General features: G+C 40.5%; 1 long non-coding RNA gene across 1 annotated transcript; it reads right to left on the bottom strand.

Annotated features, from left to right (window-relative positions):
• Positions 1-616: 616 nt before the first annotated feature.
• Positions 617-19704, bottom strand: LOC134350152 (uncharacterized). Its single transcript, XR_010018838.1, has 3 exons — positions 19644-19704; positions 7863-8035; positions 617-1909 (listed from the first exon to the last, which is right to left on the bottom strand). It is a non-coding gene; the product is annotated as an uncharacterized LOC134350152 (long non-coding RNA).
• Positions 19705-21592: the final 1888 nt, after the last annotated feature.

Genomic DNA, 21592 nt, shown 5'->3' with positions numbered 1-21592 from the left:
CACTATTATTACCATCCCGCTTTTGGTTTAAGCATGTGTTGGGCACGTGGCCAAGTGGTCAAGGCGTTCATCTAGTGATCTGAAGGTCGCTAGTTCGAGCCTCAGCTGTGGCAGCATGTTTGTGTCCTTGAGCAAGGTACTTAACCACACATTGCTCTAGTGTCTGTGTGAGGAGTGGCACAGACTTCCAATCAGCGCCCAACGCAGGCCTCTCATGGTCTGAGTTGATATTCCCTCCCCCCTCCCTCCTTTGGTGTAAGAATGCCATAAGTGGTAACAGAATTTGTGTCATTAATAAAAGTGCTAAGAATGTTGCAGCTCTATTACATATAGTCAGTGTCAAAGGGATATTTCCTTCTTATCTCATGGGATTCAGTTGGAGAGGTGAAAGTACACATTGCTCTCACACCAAAAATGCTGAATCCTCCCAGTGTGATATGTGACTCTGGGGCTGAACAGGATCTCAACATCCTGTTTCATGTCCTCTAAGTACAGTATTAGCTCTGCCAAATGTGGTTTCTCACCTTCATTTGAAAAAAATCCACATTGCTACTTGGCTCACTTTCTTCTAAATTTCCCACTCCTCTCCAGTGTAAACATACAGGTTAGTCTGAACTAAACAAAGAGGCTGCCACCTGTTATTTGCAGATTAATTTATTTGCATGACAGATTATAGCATAGGCGGAATAATTTTGCTGCGTAAACAGAATTTTTTTAAAAAGGAAGTGACATCAAAATAGAAGCCAAATTTCAGTTAAAAATATTCAGTAGAAACAACATATTCAATTGAATTTTATCATTCAGTTGAGTGGTGTTCCTTTAAAATGATTTAGTCTCTGTTAACTGTTCTTACTGTTATGTTTTGTAATTCTAAAACACTCTGTAAAAACTAATTGAAAGGAAATGTGGTGCCGGGAGTGCGTGTCTTGGTTTCGTTTTTACATTGACAAAAACGCGGTGGCATGGTGACGTATGCCATTCATGTACTTTTACAAATAAACCATAATGAATTATTTAAATGAATAAGAATTCTTAATCATACAATATATTATAACATTACTGAAATATTAACAGCACAACACTCCTCCCTGCTTAGCTATAAACTTCAACTAAGTATAGAATGCATCTCAACTTATATGGACATCCACAGTTTAGTAAATTTTAAATTGTCCCATTCAGGCCAGAAGATTTAATTGCTATTTCTTACCCCTATGGGATAAAGTCTTTCCTGACAAGGGTCGGGGGTTTACTCTGTTTGGCAGCTGAGACTTCTGGCCATGAAATAATCTCTGGTTCTGGGGCCTCCTTCATGGTGTTTGTAGGAGTTGACTCTGGGGCTGCAGCAAGCTGTTCTGACACCTCTGGACATCTTTCTTTTGACATGTTGGCATCCCAAACAATGTGTAGCAAGCTGAACAACTTGTGATTTATCCCAGTCTACCAGACAAAGCTTTGAGCCAATGCTTTCATTTTGACCATGCCTAGCTAACCAGCATGTAGCTCTTCCAACACTTTAACTCTCAGCTTGGATGGTAAAACAGCTCGCAATCCCCAAATAGGGCAAGTTCATCCCGCGCTGGTAAAAGCGGGGGAATTGCCATTTCTGCTGCACATTCCAGCAACATTGGATGGCAATGTAGACCTGAGACAGTGTGGAGCCTTTTCTCGTTTCTCTTTCGATCATCTCTGCCATAATAAGGAGACTTTCGATTTGTGTTAGGGAGAATCAATTAAGAGGAGTGTCCTCTTTTGTAAATTTTTCAGGTATTTCCTTTTCCAAGGTTAAACGGGACAATTCATCAGTATTTTCATGACTAGTCGTCCTCTTGAATTCGATCTTGTAAATGTGTCCTCCAAGAAACAGAGCCCATCTCTGCGTTTGTGCTGTTGCTGATAACGGAGCACTCTTCTGTGGATTGAAAATGAACACTAGTGGTTGATGATCAGTCATAAACTCTCTCTCATACAAGTACTGGTTGAAATGTTTTATACTCCAAACCAGACTCAAAACCTCTGTCAATCTGTGCATAATTTTCCTCTGCAGTGGTAAGGGAGCATGATGCAAGGACTGTGGGGCATTCACTTACATCACTCATAACATGTGACATGACTACTACTATACCATAACCTGAGGCGTCACAGGCAATCTTCACAATGATGATGTGGATCATAACGTGCAAATACAGCGTCTGATGTTGTTATTTCCTTTACCTTTTAGAAAGATACCTCACACTACATTGTGCATTGCCATTTCTTCTCAATCTAGAGTAATGAATTCAAGGAGATGAGCACAGTAGACAGGTTTGGCAGGAGCCTATTACAATAATTGACAAATCCTAAAAAGGACCATTAACTGTGGCACATCTTTGGCCTTGTTGCATCCACCACTGCTTGAACTTTCTCAGCACACTTGTGTAATCCGTCTGTGTCAATCGTGTGACCACAGTAAACGATGCTTGGTTTACAGAATTGACACTTGTCACACTATTCTCTGAGCTCATAATCTTTTAATCTTTTTAACAGTGTCTTGAGATTTTGGAGATGTTCCTTGTCATCCTTACTGATAATAATGTCATACAGGTAACCATGACTGCCTGAACAGCTTTGCAGCACTTTGATTATAGCTTTCTGCCAGCATGCATGTGCAGATGCTACTCCACAACTAAGCCTATTATAGCAATAAAGACCTTTGTGAGTGTTAATGGTAAGAAATACTTTCTACACTTCTTCCAACTTCATCTGCAGGAAGGCTTCAGATAAGTCCACTTTGCTGAAGTGGCTCCCTCCAAAAAGATTTGTAAAGATATCCTCTATTCTGGGCCAAGGGTATTGATCTACTTTCAGTCCTGGGTTGATGATGACTTTAAAATCACCACAGATCCTGAAAAAAAAAACAGTTTTCTTCACTACTGGAATCACTGGCATTGCTCCTGAGCTCCACTCAACCATGGGAAGAATTCCTTCAGCCTCCGTGTGATCCAGCTCACTGGTTATTTTATCATGAATGGTATAAGGAAATGGATGGGTTTTGTAAAACTTGGGTGTAACATTTTCATATATCACTATTTTACCTTTGATATGTTTGAGTTTTGAGTTTGATGTACACTGCTGTGTCATCATCTAGTATCTTTCTTAATTTGGTTTCAATTGACTTTATTGCAGGGGATGTGGAATGGAAATGGTGGATGGATCTCCAATCAACTTATAGTTGTCTAGCCACTCACATCCCCACAATGCTGACCCTCCTAGTTTTTTACCACATACAAGCCTATATTTGTTTGGGTGTTGTATTTCACTGTTACAAATGTCATTACAGCAGGAGTTTTCTTTTCTCCCATATAAGTTCTTATTTCGATATCTGCAGGCTTCAGTTCAGTATCTTTGAAGTACCAGTCCACATCAATTTGTGGAATGACTGCAACAGCTGAGCCAGTTTCCAATTCCATTTTAGTTAATATGCCATTCACTTTTGGTGTAAGCCACATAGCTTGTTTGGTATTATTTTTCACATTGTAAATCCTAAGGCTACACAGTTCTGCGTCACTTTCATTATTATCAGATTTTTCATCAACAGCATGCAGATTGGTGCTCTTTCAGAAACTGAAATTTGCCTTTTTATTTTCTCTCCATTTATTTTTCTCTGCCCAATATGTTCTTTGTACATGTCTTGCTTTGTTGCATCTGCTGCACGTTTTGCCTTTGACTCTGTTTTGGTCTGGTGTATGTGAGTTCCTGCCACAACAGTAACACAATTTTGTTCTGCCAGGCCTGTTTCTGCTTAGATATTTCAATTTTGTTCATGCTCACTTTCAATTCCTGACTGCAACTCAATTGTATCTCCAGTTGCGGTTTCCATTGATACAGCTACCTCATCTGCTCCTTTAAATGTGAATTGTGCTTCAGTTAGAAACCATTTTTGAATGCTTTCTTGTAAGATTCCACAAACTAAATGATCTTTCAGTGCATCATTAAGCCCATTACTGAATTGATAATGCTCATTCAACTTCTTCAATTCAGCCATGTATGCTGAAATGGACTCTTCTTTCTTTTGATTCCACTTATGAAACCCAGAGCATTTTGCAATCAACAATGGTTTCATTTCTAAATGTTCCTGCATTACTTTTACAATATCAGCAAAGCTCATTTCAGCTGGTATGGTTAGAGCAGTCAAACTTCAGAGCAAACTGTATACTTTTCCACCCAATGCACTCAACAAGAGCGGCACTCATTTCTCATTGGCTATTTCGTTTTCTTCAAAATATTGCTCAAGTTGCTCAGTGTACAACATCCAATTATCTCTTGTGCATTTGAGTGCACCTGTCTTTCCAATGTTGTCAACCATTTCTGCTTTTTTGAATTTATGATTGTTATCACCCAGTACTTGTTGTTTATGAACCCTTGAATTTAGACTGTTTTCTGGCTTTTTCTTTGCCTTAACCATCTCCTTTTCTGTAAAAACCACATACTGCATTTTTTTTTTAATTTGAACGTCTTGCTGTGATTCAACAGGTAGGGAGTTTTCTTGTGTTTGTTTTAAACTTCCTCATCACCATTGTTATGTTTTTTTTTGTAAGTCCAAAACATAAAACTAAATGAAAGGAAACATGGAGCCTAGTTTACTTTTTGCTTCAGTGAGACATGTGCATATGACTCGGTGGTGTGATGATGCATGCCATTCATGTACTTTTATATATAACCTGTAATGAATTACTTAAATAAAAAAGAATGCTTAATTGAACAATATATTTACAATAATACTGAAATACTACTTAAATATTCAATACATAACACTTATCACTGATTCAAGAAGCTACAGGCTCAGACTTAGTACCAGACATATGCAGTTTTGTGAGGGTGTACTTTCAGATGCGTTCTTTCAAATGAGATGCCTATTCTCTTGAATGATTGTGAAAGATTCTTTGACTCCAGTGACCTGTTCAAGATTATCCAACCATCCATGCCACTGAAAAACTCATGAATTATCAGTATCTCACTGCTGATTGTGTGAGTTTTCCATGTGCAACCTAGATGCTTTGTTGCCTGTGTTACCATTGCAGCTGCTTTGTTACAACTTTGGAGCACCTTGAGGTTGTGAAGGATGCCATGCAAACAAGAGCCCTTTATTTTCTGTGTCAGGTCAATGAAATACATCAGACTGATCTGTCAATTGTTTGCACAAGGCCACACCTTGGTATAATAGTGTCTGCCATAATTTAAAGTCAAGTACATTTTTTAAAAATTCTTCTCATTGAAGCTGTGTGTCTCATGCTTCTTGGATACCAGCACCCTCCTGATACCACAACACAACAGACATGAGAAATTTGGCTTATGGTCTTCACCCTAATATAGGTGTGTTTCATTGCCCAAACCACCTAAACCTACACAACATCATCTAAATACTTGAATGTATGCATCTGCACCCACCCTATCTTCATGCCCCCTTAACAGTGATAAAGTTCCTCTTGTCCTTACCAACCATCCCATGAGCTTCCAAATCCAACATATATCCTACCTAACTTCCATCATCTTCAAAGGGATCCTATGACCAAACATATCTTTTCCATTCCCCCCCCCCCCCACCACTTTCTGTAGGGATTGCTCCCTCCACAATTCTCATCTCTCCCCACTAATCTTCTTCCCGATACTTATCCCTGCAAGCAACCCAAGTGCTTCTCCCTCATCTCCATTCAAACACTCCTTCCAGGTGAGGCAACTCTTGACCTGTGAATCTGGTGGGGTCGCCTATTGTGTCTGCTGCTCCTGATGCGGTCTCCTCTTTACCACTGAGACCCATTGTAAGTTGGGGAACTACTTCAGCAGGCACCTCCACTCCAATCACCAAAAGTGGAACTTCCTAGTGGCCAGATATTTGAATTCCAATTCCCATTCCCATTCTGGCATGTCAGTTCATGGCCTCTTCTTGTGCCATGATGCCATGATGAGAGCTTCCTCAGGGTGGAGGAGCAACATCTTGTATTCCATCTGGGTGGTCTCCAGCCTGATGACATTAACAATGATTTCTCCTTCTAGTATATTTTCCTCCTCCCCCCTTCTATTCCCCAATCTGGCCTTTTACCTCTTCTCACCTGCCTATCACTTACCCCTGTGTCCCTTCCTCCTTCTCTTTTTCCCAAGGTTCACTCTTCTCTCCTACCAGATTTCTTCTCCTCCATTTTTCTCACCCACTTAGCTTCATTTATCACCTCTAGATCACCACTTTCTCCTTCCCCCAACCTTTTTATTCTGGCATCTTCCCCCTTTCATTTCAGTCCTGAAGAAGAGTCTCGGCCTGAAATCTCAGCTGTTTATTCATCTCCATTGATGCTGCCTGACCTGTTGAGTTCCTCCAACATTTTGTGTGAGTTCCATGATTATATGTTGCCCTGTTCAATAATGCAAATATTCTCTACTTTATTGATAATGATGAGTTCAGCTTTCTAATTAGTGAGAAAAGTAAACCCAGCATTGTTTAAATGATAATGAAGAAGTAAACTGCTGAGGCTTTAAATCTGTAATAAAAGCAGAAAATACTGGAAGCATTCAGCTTATCAAGCAGCATTTGCAGAAAGAGGACCAACGGATATTTCAGGTCTGAGATCCTATATCAGAAAGAGGCAAAAGCAATTTGGTTTTCAGAAAAAAATAGTGGAGAGATAAATACAATAAAGGGCCTCTCTTTGATGAGGTGAGACTCCATTTGCCATGGTGCTAAAATGTCGATGAAAACGTAGTTGCTGGATTAAAAAGGCCAGTTAGAGAGTAAGAAAATAAAAGCGGCATGTTAAAGCAGTGAAATACAAGTCAAAGTCATAGGAAATCCCAAAAGAGCAGGCAGTGCCTGTGAAGAGAAAAAAATCTGAGTTAATAATAATGACATCTAGAAGAATAAGTTTGTGTAATATCAGATCCACTCAATTTCTGAAGTTAAATTCCAGGTAATATTTGCACCATAAGTATGCCAGACATCTCCGACAAAAAAGCCTGATCACCTACCTTGAACTTTCAATGGCACTGCTATTGCAGAATCTCTCATTACCTATCTCCTGGCAAACTATTAACCAGAAATCTCACTGGACAGTCACTCAATAATGTGGTTACAAGATCAGATTAGAGGTTGGTGGCTCTGCAGCAAGTGACTCACCTCTTGATGTCCCAAGGTCCTTCCACCATCTACAAGGCACAAGTCCATAAGGCCATAAGACCAGAAGATATAGGAGCAGAAGTAGGCCATTTGGCCCTCAAATCGGCTCTGCCATTTCATCATGGTTGAACAATTTTTTGTCTCAGGCCCAATATCCTGCCTTATCCCCATATCCCTTCATGCCTTGACCAATCAAGAATCTATCAACCTCTGCCTTAAACATACATAAAGACTTGGCCTCCACAACTGCCTATGGCAAAGAATTCCAAAGATTCACCACTTTCTGGCTAAAGAAATCCCTCCTCATCTCCGTTCTAAAAGGATGTCCCTCTATTCTTAAGCTGTGTCCCCAGGAGTTTCATGGAATTCTTTCCATTTGCCTGGATGAGAGCAGCTCCAACAACTCTCAAGAAGCACAACATCCTCCAGGAAAAATTAGCCCTGTTGATTGGCTCCACATCAAACACTAACATTGCTTCCCTCCATTACCTGTGCACAGTGGCTGCAGTGTGTATCATTTACAAAGTGCATTGCAGTCACCTGCCCAGGCTATTCCAGCAGCTGTTCCCAAACCCATGACCTTGACCATGAAGAAGCCCTGAGACAGCAGACACATGGGAAAATACCACCTGCTGATTTCCCACCAACTTGCATATCATCCCTGTCTTGAAAGTTCACTACCATTCCTTCAATAATCACTAGGTCTAAATCTTATATGTACCTCATTTCCCACAGTGCTGTTGGCGTGCAGCCATCGTTAGGGACCACAACGGTTCGTGCAGCACCTTCAAAATGGTAGACAAGTTTACGATACAGATGCTGGCCTTGACAAAGATGCCCAGATCTTGAAGATGATCCTTCCTTCTGTGGCGAATGTGTTGTCCAGGAATTTGCCTGCAACACAATTTTATTTAGAAGCCACAAATACCTGGGATCTCTACAACTGTTTGATTCAGCCTCTTTTTGAAACGTCCATAATCTTAATTTTATAAGGTCTTAAGCCTCTGAATTCCTTCCTTAAATTGATCAATATTTCTATATACCTTTCCATGTTTAAGGCACTCCCTAGAACTATTGTTTATAGCCATTTTATCTGCACTAATCCCTCCTCAGGTAGCTCAGTCAAATTTTAAACAATAATTCTGCTCTGAGATATCATTCATATTTTTGTATGATTGCACTCCTGTTAAGTATGTTGGGTGATTTTACAGTAAAAGCACAAATTATTGCTTTTTACACACTTAACTCTGGGCTTTGCCCTTTGTTGTGGAAAGAGAGTGGGAGTAGTTCTGAGAAAATTCTTAGTCATCAGTAGTAACAGTTTATTTTATAAATACTGTGAACTATACTGAATGAAGTATTTACTTTAGGATTGGTACAGATACTGACACAGAAGATTAGAGGGATGGTTTCCATGCACTATGACATTGTGACTCTGTAATTCTTTGACACAAACTAGATGAACTCCAGGACAGGATTTGGAAATAGGGCAAAACTTCACACCAACCAGACTGAGTGTTTCATGGATGATTTGTTTCATAGGGTCACAGAGTAATACAACAAGCCCTTCAGCTCAACTCATCTGTGCTGACTTTGGAGCCCAACCTAGTCCTATTTGCTTGTCTTTGCCCCACATCTCTCTGAACCCTTACTATCCATGTACTTATCCAAAAATCTTTTGAATGTTCTTTTACCTCTTCCTCTGGCAGCTCATTCTACATATGCGCCATTCCCTTCATGAAATTCGCCCCGAGGTCCTTTTTAAATTGTTCACCCATCACCTTTAATCTATCTTAGAAAAAGATTGATTTACCCTATTTCTACAACTCATGACTTTAAGGTCACACCTCAGTCTCCTACATTCTAAGGAATAAAGTCTTAAACTGATCAACCTCTCCCTATAACTCAGGCCCTCAAGTCAAGGTAGCATCCTCATTGACCTGTTCTACACTATTTATAATTTAACGGTGTATCTCCACTGACAGGAGATGATCATTTCAAAGCTGCAGTCCTCCTCACTGCACACAGATGTACTCAAGGTGGCATGCTTAGCTCCTGCTGAACTCTTTTTACACCCGTGACTGTGTGACTAAGCTGAACTCCAATGCCATCTACAAGTTTCCTGATAACACCGCTGTTATTAGATGAATCACTGCTTGTGCAGTCGATATACAGGATTGAGATAGAATTCCTATCACAATATCACACTCGACATCAGCAAATCCAAGGAGATAAACATTGATTTCAGAAAGGGGAAGTCAGGTGAACTCTCATTGATGGATCAGAATTGGAGAGAGTTAGCAACTTCAAATTGCTGGGCATTAGTATCTTGGATGAACTGTCCTAGGCCCAGCATATATATACAATCATCAAGAAAGCATGCCAGCCCTCTACTTTCTTAGAAGCTTAAGAAAGTTGGGCATGACACAAAATGCACTAACAAGCTTCTACTGATGTACTGTTTGAAGTATCCTGACTGGCTACGTCATGACCTGGTACAGCAATTCCAATGCACAGGGACACAAAAGGCTGCAGAGAATTGTGGACACAACCTACACTGTCATGGGTAACATAAGAACATAAGAAATAGGAGCAGGAGTCGGCCATCCGGCCCATTGAGCCTGCCCCACCATTCAATAAGATCATGGCTGATCTGTCCGTAAACTCAGCTCCACCTACCTGCCTTTTCCCCATAACCCTTAATTCCCCTACTATGTAAAAATCTATCTAACTGTATCTTAAATATATTTAGTGAGGAAGCCTCAACCGCTTCCCTGGGCAGAGAATTCCACAGATTCACCATTCTCTGGGAAAAACAGTTTCTCCTCATCTCCATCCTAAATCTTCTCTCCTGAATCTTGAGGCAATGTACCCTAGTTCTTGTCTCACCTACCAATGGAAACAACTTTCCTAATTCTATCTTATCTATCCCTTTCAAAATTTTGCATGTTTCTATAAGATCCCCTCTCATTCTTCTGAACTCAAGAGAGTATAGTCCCAGGCGACTCAATCTCGCCTCATAGGTTAACCCCTTCATCCCTGGAATCAACCTGCTGAACCCCCTCTGCACTGCCTCCAAAGCCAGTATATCCTTCCTCAAGTATGGAGACCAGAACTGCACACAGTACTCCAGGTGTGGCCTCACCAGTACCCTGTATAGTTGCAGCATGACCTCCCTGCTCTTGAATTCAATCCCTCTAGCAATGAAGGCCAACATTCCGTTTGTCTTCTTAATAACCTGTTGTACATGTAAGCCAATTTTTTGCGATTCATGAACAAGTACTCCTAAGTCCCTCTGCACAACAGCATGCTGCAATCTTTCAGCATTTAAATGATAATCTGCTCTTCTATTATTTCTTCCAAAGTGGATGATCTCACATTTACCAACGTTGCATTCCATCTGCCAGACCTTGGCCCACTCACTTAACCTATCTATATCCCTCTGCAGACTCTCCACATCCTCTGTACAATTTGGTTTTCCACTCAGTTTAGTGTCTCAGCAAATGTTGCTGCACTAACTCAGCCCCCTCTTCCACATTATCAATGTAAATAGTAAACAGCTGCGGGCCCAGCAGCAACCCCTGTGGCACCCTACTCACCACTGACTGCCAACTGGAGAAACGCCCATTTATGCTCTCTGCCTTCTATCGGTTAACCAATCCACTATCCATGCCAGTACACTTCCTCCGACTCCATGCATCCGTATCTTATTTATAAGTCTCTTTTGCGGCACCTTATTGAATGCCTTCTGGAAATCCAAGTATACTACATCCACCCGCTCCCCTCCATCCACTGCACTCATTATGTCCTCAAAGAACTCCAGTAAGTTTGTCAAACAGGACCTGCCCTTTCTGAATCCATGCTGCATCTGTCTAATGGAACCACTCCTTTCTAAATGTTTCACTGTTTCTTCCTTAATGACAGCTTCGACTGCCCAGTCCCTTTTTTCCCCCTTTTTCATATAGTGTAGTAGGGTTTTTTTCTTCTCATTTTAAAAATTTAAAGTTTTTTTTCTCACTTTATGAATTGATAAAAGGTGAATTAGCTTTTTTTTTATTATATACTACATATTTGCTTAATACTATGTATGATTTTGATAATGTCTATTTCACTTTCTTTTTGTATTGTTATTGATATATATATTTGAGATAATTCTCTTGTTTGTATATATGCTCTCCTTAAATCAATAAAAAGATTAATGAAGAAAGAAAGACAGCTTCAAGCATTTTCCCGACTGCAGATGTCAGCTAACTGGCCTATAGTTGCCCGTCTTCTGCCTACATCCTTTTTAAAAAGTGGCATGACATTTGCTGTCTTCCAATCCGCCGGTACCTGCCCAGAGTCTAGAGAGTTTTGATAAATGATTACCAACCCATCTACTATAACCTCCGCCAATTACTTCAACACCCTGGGATGCATCCCATCAGGACCAGGGGACTTATCTACCTTCATACCCTCTAGTTTGCTCTTCACTATCTCTTTAGTGACAGTGATTTTACCGATGTCCTCACCTTCCATTTCATTCATAACATCATTCTTTGGGATATTAGACGTGCCCTCCACCATGAAGACCAACACAAAATAGACGTTCAATCCCTCAGCCATTTCCTTATCACCCAATATCAATTTCCCCTTATCGTCTTCCAAGGGATCTACGTTGACTTTAGCCACCCTCTTCCGCTTTATATATTTATAAAAATTTTTGCTATCTGTTTTTATATTTTGTGCTAATGTACTTTCATACTCTATCTTTCCTTTCCTTATTTCTTGTTTAGTTGTTCTCTGTTCTTTTTAAACTTTTCCCAATCCTCCAGTCTCCCACTACTCTTTGCGACTTTGTACACACAAGCTTTTAATTTGATACCAACTTTCATTTCCTTAGTTATCCAAGGCTGGGTCTCCCCACACTTACTGTTCTTACTTTTGACTGAAATATACCTTTGTTGAGCACTGTGAAAAATCTCTTTGAAAGTATTCCACTGTTCCTCAACTATCCTACCAAATAGCCTGTGCTCCCAATCCACATTAGCCAACTCCTCCCTCATCCCATTGTAGTCTCCCTTTTTCAAGCATAATACACTAGTTTTAGATCTATTTCATCCTCCGTCTGTATGCGAACTTCAATCGTACTATGATCACTCTTTCCAAGAGGATCCTTGACTACAAGATTGTTAATCTTGCCTGTCTCATTGCACAGGACTAGATCTAAGATAGTATTTTCCCTTGTAGGTTCACTAACTTACTGCTCAGGAAAGCCATTACGGATGCATTCTATGATGTTCTCCTCAAGACTTCCTTAACCAACCTGATTCACCCAATCTATGTGGAAGTTAAAATCCCCCATGACAACTGCCGTTCCATTCTTACAAGCCTCAGTTATTTCTTGGTTAATCGCCTTTGCCACTGCAATATCTTTATTAGGTTGCCTGCAGACAACACCCAGCAGTGATCTTTTCCCTTTACTATTCTTAATCTCTATCCATAGATCTGCTCCGTAGATCTTATATCGTCTCTCACAATCGCCCTGATCTCATCCATAATCAAGAGCGCCACCCCACCTCCTCTGCCTTCTTGCCTATCTTTCCGTATTACCTGATACCCCTGGATATTTAATTCCCAGTCATTTCCACCTTGCAACCAGGTTTCTGTAATGGCCACTAAACCATATGCCTTGGTACTGTTCTGTGTCACAAGTTCACTAACTTTGTTTCTAATACTACGGGCATTTAGATAAAGTGCCCTTATACTCATTGTCCTTTTAGAATCTAGCGACCTATGCGATTTTTGCTTTTTACTTTTATGCACTCTACGCTTACTTTTTTCTTCACTAACTCTAGCTTTGGTCTCTGCATCACTTCCCTCTTCTTTTCTATGTGGGTTCCCATCCCCCTGCCATATTAGTTTAAAGCCTGCCCAACAGCACTAGCAAACAATCTCCCTAGGACACTGATCCCAGCCCTGCCCAGATGTAGACCGTCCGGACGGTTCTGGTCCCACCTCCCCCAGAAGCAGTTCCAATGCCCCAAGAATCTGAAACCTTCCCTCCTGTACCACCTCTCAAGCCACATGGCACCGGTACAGCCCTCCCTGCCACTAACAGCATGTACAGGAGTCACTCACTACCTTAAGAAGGCGGCATCTATCATCAAACATCCCCACATTTCAAGTCATGCCCTTTTCCTCAGTGCTACTATCAGGCAGGAGACACAGAAGTATGAAGTCCCACACCACCAGGTTCAGGAACAATACTTTTCTGCAACAATCAGTTTCTTGTACGGACCTGCACATCACTAACCTTAGCTCGGCAACAGATCAGTATGGACCACCTCTTCATGGCCATGAACTTGTCTCTGTGACTGAGGTTTTTATAACCTTTGTGCGTATTGTCTGAGCCTACGGTAGATGCTTGTGATGCCTCAAGCAAGCTTTTCAATGTACCTGTAACTTGCTGTGATACTAAACTCAACTAGAATGGATTTGAATTAAGATTCCCCAGTTGCTATGGTGGAAATGGAACTCAGAATTCCTTTCATTTGTCCAGGCCTCTGGATATTAGTCCAGCACATCCTTCCTTCTATGACTTACATTGAGTTCCTCTGCCAAACTAATCATGCATTTCAATATAATTCTACAAAGATGGATAGTGTGCAATTTCAATATCAGATTCAAATTCAAGTTTATTGTCATTTGACTACACATATCATCATCATCAGCGGTCACTCAGAGTCAAATATGGTTCTTCTCCTGGTGGTTGGAGACAGGAAACGTGCCTGTGCGTGTGGTCTTTAGCGTGGGGAGACTGATAGACAAGCAGCCACTACACAGCCCTTGACAGAGAAAGGGCCAGAATCCAGAGGCATGGAGACCAAGATGGTTGGGGGCCTTCTTCTGGTGCAGCCTTCCTTCACCTTCACAGCTGTTGTGGTGGTCCTCATAGTTCAGAGATTCTGGAGACTGTAATTTACCACCATCTCCTGCCTGCTTCACTGTTGAGGTCTTGGTTGGACCGCACTTTGTCCAGGTCCTCCCCTTGACCTTACCACCATGGGTGACCCTATCAGGACCGAAGCTCCAGACGGCATTGCTCTCAAGTTCTCAGGATCACACAATCCTCTCCACCACAACAAGGTGGCAGTACGCCAGAGAGTTATATATGTAAACATATATACAACCTAACGAAACAACAGCGTATCCACAATACATATATCACACATAGCACATAAAAATATTACCACAAATAAGTTAATAAATTATAATTTAAAATGCATGTAAAGTGCATAGTAAACAATCCAGTAAACAGCTCGATGTCCTAGTGACAAGATCTTCGTGGTAGCAGGGTATTCATTGGTTTCACAGCCTGAGGGAAGAAGCTGTTATCCTGTTTGGCAGTCCTAGTCTAGATGCTCCTGTACCTCCTTTCAGATGTTAGTGGGTCAGAGAGTTTGCATGACAGGTGGTCAGGATCATCAACAATGCTTTGGGCCCTTCATATGCATCACTTCTGGTAAATGTCACAAATGGGCGGTGGGAGGGAAGTCAAGGTATGACTGAGAGCACCAATATGTTCAGCAGAATGCATTTACCATGACGTTCAATCAGCCATGATGAAGTGGCAGAGTGGACTCGATGGGCCAAATGGCCTACTCTGTTCCTATGTCTTACAGTCATATCATCTTGGTTAACTCTTTCTAGAATAAATTATGCTATTTATGGAGAGTAGAAATGACAAACTCACCGACTCATCCAATGATTGTTAGCAATGACGATGTTTCAGTGCCTGGAATATTTTTGCCTTCTTAGTGGTTTGCATATGATTTATCCACAGCATATGTTCAACCACCTTTTTAAAAATTCTGTCCTAAACCTTTGACAATTCTAGCCACAAGCTAGGCATAGGCATGGAAAGCTGATTAGAAGATTCAGCTCACGTAGAGTAATCAAGAACAGTACCGTCAGATTTCCAACATGCCAGGGAAGGTAACTAACTCCATAAGTTGCTCTAGGATGTTCTAGCTTCACTCTACTTTTCAAAATTCTATTCAAATGATCACATAATAAAATGAGTTGTATTTTAATCACATTTTTCCTTACTCTTCTTGGACCTTCTAATACATTTTTTATCCAGTGAAATATGGCTACGATCCAGAGTCAGTTGAAGGACGTCATTTGACTACAAAAGAAAAATATTGTACTTTACCTAAGTCAAAGATATAAGAGCTGGCAGCCTTTTACTCTTACTCACCAAAAATCTGGAATACTCTACCAACTGCAATACACCAGGCTAGTACTGTGGAATATTTCAAAACACTTCTAAAAACCTACTTTTTAAATTTGGTGGACTTATAGGATCACTTAATGCCTGTTTATGTTGATTACATTTATATAGTTTGATATGATCAATTACATTTTACTCTATTTAATGTTTGTTTTCATTTATGATTTTGAATTTTGTCTTATATATTTATGACCATATTGATTTATCTTTACAATCTATGTTAAGCACTTTGAGCTTTCATCTTAATGTATGAAAGGTGCTATATAAATGAAGGCATTATTATTATTATTATTATTTCTAATTTCACATCTTCTCTCATCCAAACAACTCACTCTAACATTCAGTACCAAGTTAATAGCTCATTTTGGGAGAACATATTAAATGTTTGGAAGTTATTAAGTAAATTGGATTTGGGAAAGTATGTGTTCATACCTTACCTGATTACTACCCACATAATATCCTTGGGTTCACTTGGGTCCAAAAAGCTCTCGATCTCAGTCCTGAATGTATAATCAATAACTGCAGCATCCAGACCTCTCTCTCTAAAATTTCCAAGATATTGAAGATATCTAAGATATTGACCCTAAGCATAAAGAAATACATTTTCGCTCATCTCAGGCTTAAATGGATGCCCTTTTATTGTAATGTAATGTTCCCTAATTTTGTACAATCCAGCTAGAGGAAATATTTGTTCAGCATCTACTCCATCAATGGCTTCCTATTTTGTTGAAGGTATCCATTATTCTACAATTCAGGAGAATTTATCTTGTATATGCTAACTTTATGCTGATAGAGGAAAGATATAGAAAAGACCTGAGGAGTAACTTCTTCACACAGAAGATGCTAGAATAAGCTGCCAGAGAAATGGTTGAGATGGGTACAATAACAAGAATGGGGAATGGAAAAAGAGAAAAGGGAAAGGGAGAGAAACTTCCCGAAATTAGAGAAAGTGATGTTCCTGACATCAGGTTGGAGGCTACACAGTTGGAATATGAGGTGTTGCTCCTCCAAGCTGGGTTTGACTTCAGCATGGCAGTAGAGGAGGCCGTGGACAGACAGACATGTCAGAATAGCAATGGGGAAACAAATTGAAATAGGTAGCCACTGGGAAATCTTGCCTTTTTTGACAAAAGGAGCCACTTCCTTCCTTCCCATTCTTCCATGAGGGGCATTGATAGAATAGACAGCTAGCATCTTTATCCTAAGTTTGAAATGTCTTATGTCAGTGGTTATACATTGAAGGTGGAAAGGAGTAAGTTCAAAGGACATGTGTGGGACAAGTTTTATAAACAGAGAGCTGTGGATGCCTGGAATGTGCTGCCTGGATTGGTGACACAAGCAAATATGATAAAAGCATTCAAGAGGCTCTTCAATAGGCAAATAAATGTGCAGGAATTGGAAGGGTATAATCATTTGTAGGCAGAAAGGATGAGTTCAGTTGAGCATTTGATTACTAATTTAATTAATTCAACACAGCATTGTTGGCTAAAGGGCCTGTTCCTATGTTATACCCTTCAATGCTCTCTATTCCATACAAATAATGATTTGTTTCATTACTTCCTGTAACTTCTAACCCAAAACAGGAGCACATGCCATTCATGTAACACTCTTGTTTTGTTGAGTTGTCAGGAATCTCTTATCTGTGGCTCCTCTCTGGTTCAGATTCTCTGACTGAGGCATGAAGAAAAGATGATGAATTTTGCACAGCTACCCCTCTCAACCCTACTCTCCTACCTTCTCTCCATAATCTTTGTTGCCCTGACTAATCAAGAACCTATCAATCTCTGCTTTAAACATACCCAAAGACTTGGCCTCCACTGCTAACTGTGGCAATGGATTCCATAGATTCACCATCTCTGGCTAAAGAAATTCTTCATCATTTCTGTTCTAACCGGATGTCCCTCTATTCTGAGGTTGTGCCTTATGGTTCTAGACTCCCCCACTATATTCCCTCTGTCTAGGCCTTTCAATGTTTCATAGGTTTCAATAAGATTCCCCCCCCCCGCCCATTCTTCTAAACTCTCGCAAGTACAGGCCCAGAGCCTTCAAACACTCCTCACATGTTAACATTATCATTCGCGGAATCATTCTTATGAACCTCCCCAATGCCAGCACATCTTTTTTTAGATAAGGGCCCCAAAGCTTCTCACAATACTCCAGGGCAGTCTGACCATTTTATTTATTCAGGGACACAGCGTGGACCAGACCCTTCCAGCCCTTCGAGCTGCAACCCCCGACAACCTGTAATTTAACCATAACCTAATCACGAGACAATTTGCAACAACCAACTAATCTACTAAACGGTTCATCTTTGGACTGTGGGAGGAAATTAGAGCACCTGGAGAAAAAAAACGTGCATTCCACAAAGAGAATGTGCAATCTCCTTACGCAGGACACTGGGTATGAACTTAGGTCTCTGACGCCCTGAGCTGTACTGGCTATACTAACAAGGCACCTTTATAAATCCTCAGCATTACACTTTTACTTTTCTATTCTGCTCCTTTCAAAATGGATGTGAACATTGCATTTGCCTTCCTTACCACTGACTTAACCTGCAAGTAAACCTTGAGGGAATCCTGCACGAGAACTCGCAAGTACCTTTGTGCCTCTGATATTAGAATTTTCTCTGTATTTAGAAAGTAGTCTATGCTTTTATTCCTTTTACCGAAGTGCATGACCAAACACTTCCCAACACTGCATTCCATCTGCTGCTTCTTTGCCTATTCTTCTAATCTGTCCTCTTGCAGACTCATTCACTGCTTCCTCAACACTACCTGCCCCGCCCCCACCTATCAGCGGCAAACTTGGCCACAAAACCGTCAATTCCATCATCCACATATAACATGAAACAAAGTGGTCCTAACACTGAACCCTGCAGGACACCATTAGTCTTCAGCAGCCAACCAGAAAACCCCTTTATTCCCACTCTTTGCCTCCTGCCATTCAGCAAATCCACACTAGTATCTTTCTGGTAATGCCACGAGCTCGTAACTTGTTAAGCAGCCTCATATGTTGCACCTTGTTAAAGTCTTTCTGAAAATCCAAGTAAACAACATCCACTGACTTTCCTTTTAGGATCCTGAATATAGCATTTTTCCCATTTTCACCTCCTCTCTCATGCCTTCCAATCCTTATCCGGTCCTTACATTTCTCTCCCCATTCTTGCCACTCCTGACCATTCCCTAGCCCCTCAATCACCATCTTCATTCCCCTCCTCCTTCTGATTATATCCACTCAGTATACTCACCGTTCACCCATTGGCTTCCCCTCTCTCCCCCATCTGCTTGTTGTCCATCACCCCTAACAATACCCATTATCACCTCCTTGATTTATCAGATTCAAGCAGTGGTCGCCCTTTGTGTTATTGCTTATTTTCTCCCGGCAACTGTCTCCAACCTGCACAGTCCTTTTCATCCAACTTGTTCCATTGTCCTCTCATGAGTTTTTTGTATTTTTCTCTTCCCATCTATAACCCACATGCCACTCTATCCCATCTCCACACCTCCTCCCCTCCACAACCTGCCAATCATCTTTCACCCCTTCTCAGTCCACTAAACACCTTGGACTCCTCTCTCATCATTCCCACTTACCTCCACAATTCTCTTCCCTCTGGAGATGCTACTCAAACCACTGAATTCCTCCAACAAGTTTAGGGTTGTTGCTTGGAAGATAATGCAGTGGCAACTTACATTAATGTTTCATCATTTACAAAGAAAGTCACTCGACGTGGCTGCACTGAAGCCCTATCAAACAAAATATAAGCTAAAGACTGATCATGAAGGGAGATGACCAGGTACTTAGTCAAAGAAGAAGGTGTAAGTAAGGAAAGGGAACTGGAAATTTAAGAGAAGTTTGGGGACACAGCTTCAAACAAAAGCGTGTGTCTTTCTTCAAACGTTTCAAGTCACTTTCAACCTGCCAAAACATGAAAAAAATTCTGTGTGTGTATTTTTGTACAGTGCTCATGCAGGATTAATAATTAATAACCTGTACATTCTCTCAATGTACAAGTAGAGTTTAATCTAAATTCACCTGCAAACAAGCCTGCAAGTTACCCTTGAAGCTCTGTTACTTTTTTAACAAATAACTCCTCTCTCATCCTCGGTTCTGCAAGAATCTGATATTTTGCTGTATATTTTTTACTTAATCCAATCCATTCATATAAGCTTTAAACTGTTTTGTTTGTTTTGTAATCATTAAACATCTGCAAAAATTAAAGCTACCTACTAATAGTTGTCTCAGGAGTAGCTTGCCAGGTGATCGCAAAACATCTCTTCCTGGGTTCTGAATAGCAAGCTGACCAGACCTTTGTTGAACCTTAGTGCTTTCCCTATATAGTGAATGCAATGCTTTATTTACTTATTCAAAAATTTAGTGGCTTGTTTATATTTTAAGCAACTTGCTTCCCAGATAATTTAAATGGTGTTATTTAGATATAATTAAGCTCCTGTTGTTCCTTACTTTTTGTGTACCTAGTTTGTGATAGGCTGATTATTCCCAGTTGATTCTATCCTTCTGCAACTTTTTAATATCTTTACTCCTTTTCCTGTTGGTTTTTGGTGTTTACTTAAAACTCTTTTATTGCCTTTTACTGATAGACTGTAGTTTATTGGGCAATTTAATTGCAAAAGGTTTGAATTTGAACACAGTGCAGTAATATACAAATATAAATATTTGAACAGTATATGACAGTCTGTAGACTAGTTGCAACCACAGTGATGAATAAAAGTGGAGAGTACCACTAGGGGGACTATAGAGCTCCAATGTGTGCCTTGGAGGATTGTGGGAGTAATGTCACATCATTTCCCTGTTACGCGTGGCAGATAAAAATGTATCTGAGGTCTGTAGCTAAGGCCTTTAAGTAACAAATTTACTTCTATTTGGTTTCAGTGTTCCCCGTGACCCTTTCAAAATATCATAAGCAAATATTGCAGCAAGATTTAAAATTGCCGGCACTTGCTTATGGCACAGTCACTGATTTCCACTGTTTGGTTGAGGTCGCCAAAATGGTCCCACTTGAGAAAAATAAATTTGTTTTCCCTCATTGTACTTAAAAGTACTTAATTAGTTCTCCCAAGCCTGCGCATTTGGTCACCAAATGTTGCTTTGTCAAAGGAACCTCTGTTTCCGCCTGACTTTTTTTTCAAAAAGAGAACAATTTTTTGTTCTTTTTAGCTTTGTGCATGTAAATGCCCTGCATTTGAAGGTGGGGAGGGGGTGTTGGTGTCATGCAGGCTGTGTGGGTGAGAGGCTTTGGACTTGAAATGTAAGATCGCCAGGAAGCAGAAAGGGAGGCAAACAGTGGAGCTAATTTAGCCAGGCATAGCTGGTGTTGTTTGTGGTTGTCCCTGACAGCAGTGCTGACTCCAAAGCACCTGTGTTTGCTCACTAGCTTTCCTCAATCTGCTAGAAAATGGCTTCAGCATGTCACATGGCAGCGAGATAGTCCACGCACCATGGGAATACAAAAGCTTGAGCTTTTAGCACAGTTAATCATTAACGCTGCTTTTCTTTGTCCCATTCAGTAGTGCTGACAGGCGCTTTGATATTTCATATTTGCCATCAAGTCAGTTGCAGTTAGAAACAGGTACAATTGAACAGGTCGACTCCGGGCATGTAGATTATGGCCTGTTATATTGCCAGGAAAGACTGTATTTTCCGGATGCAGGATATTATAAAGTTAATCTTTTAAACTGAATGCCGCATTTACCTGGATTTATTTTTGAAAAGTAATAATAAAAAGCAATCGAGGCTTCTGCCATTTCTACTCAGCATTGTTGCTCATTTTACCCACCTCCATTACTGATGTGTGTACCATTATGATAAATAGGATGAAGGTCATGGAGAAAGCAAGTATTGTTCACATTTTAAAAACACAGTATTCCTTTTGTGAAATTAGGTGGGTCAATTCAGTCATTAAAAACAATAAAAAAGTACAAATGTTTTATATGACTCACTGAAGTTTATACCACTGTTCTCTCCTTCTTTCCTCTCTCCAATACCCCTCAACTTTCCTCTCTCTTCCCCTCCTCTCCTTTTGTCCCTTTTCTCCTCCTCACTTCCTCCCAACTGCCATCCTCTCCTCATGCCTTCCTCTGTTTTTTTTTAAATTTCATTGTCCATCCTCTTCTTTTAACATCGTCTCACACCTCACCCTCTAACTCTTTTCTCTTTCC

Source organism: Mobula hypostoma, chromosome 8, assembly GCF_963921235.1.
Source record: "Mobula hypostoma chromosome 8, sMobHyp1.1, whole genome shotgun sequence".
In the NCBI taxonomy this organism is placed as follows: domain Eukaryota; kingdom Metazoa; phylum Chordata; class Chondrichthyes; order Myliobatiformes; family Myliobatidae; genus Mobula; species Mobula hypostoma.
The sequence above is the reverse complement of the archived record's forward strand: the minus strand, read 5'-3'. Positions and strand labels throughout refer to the sequence as shown.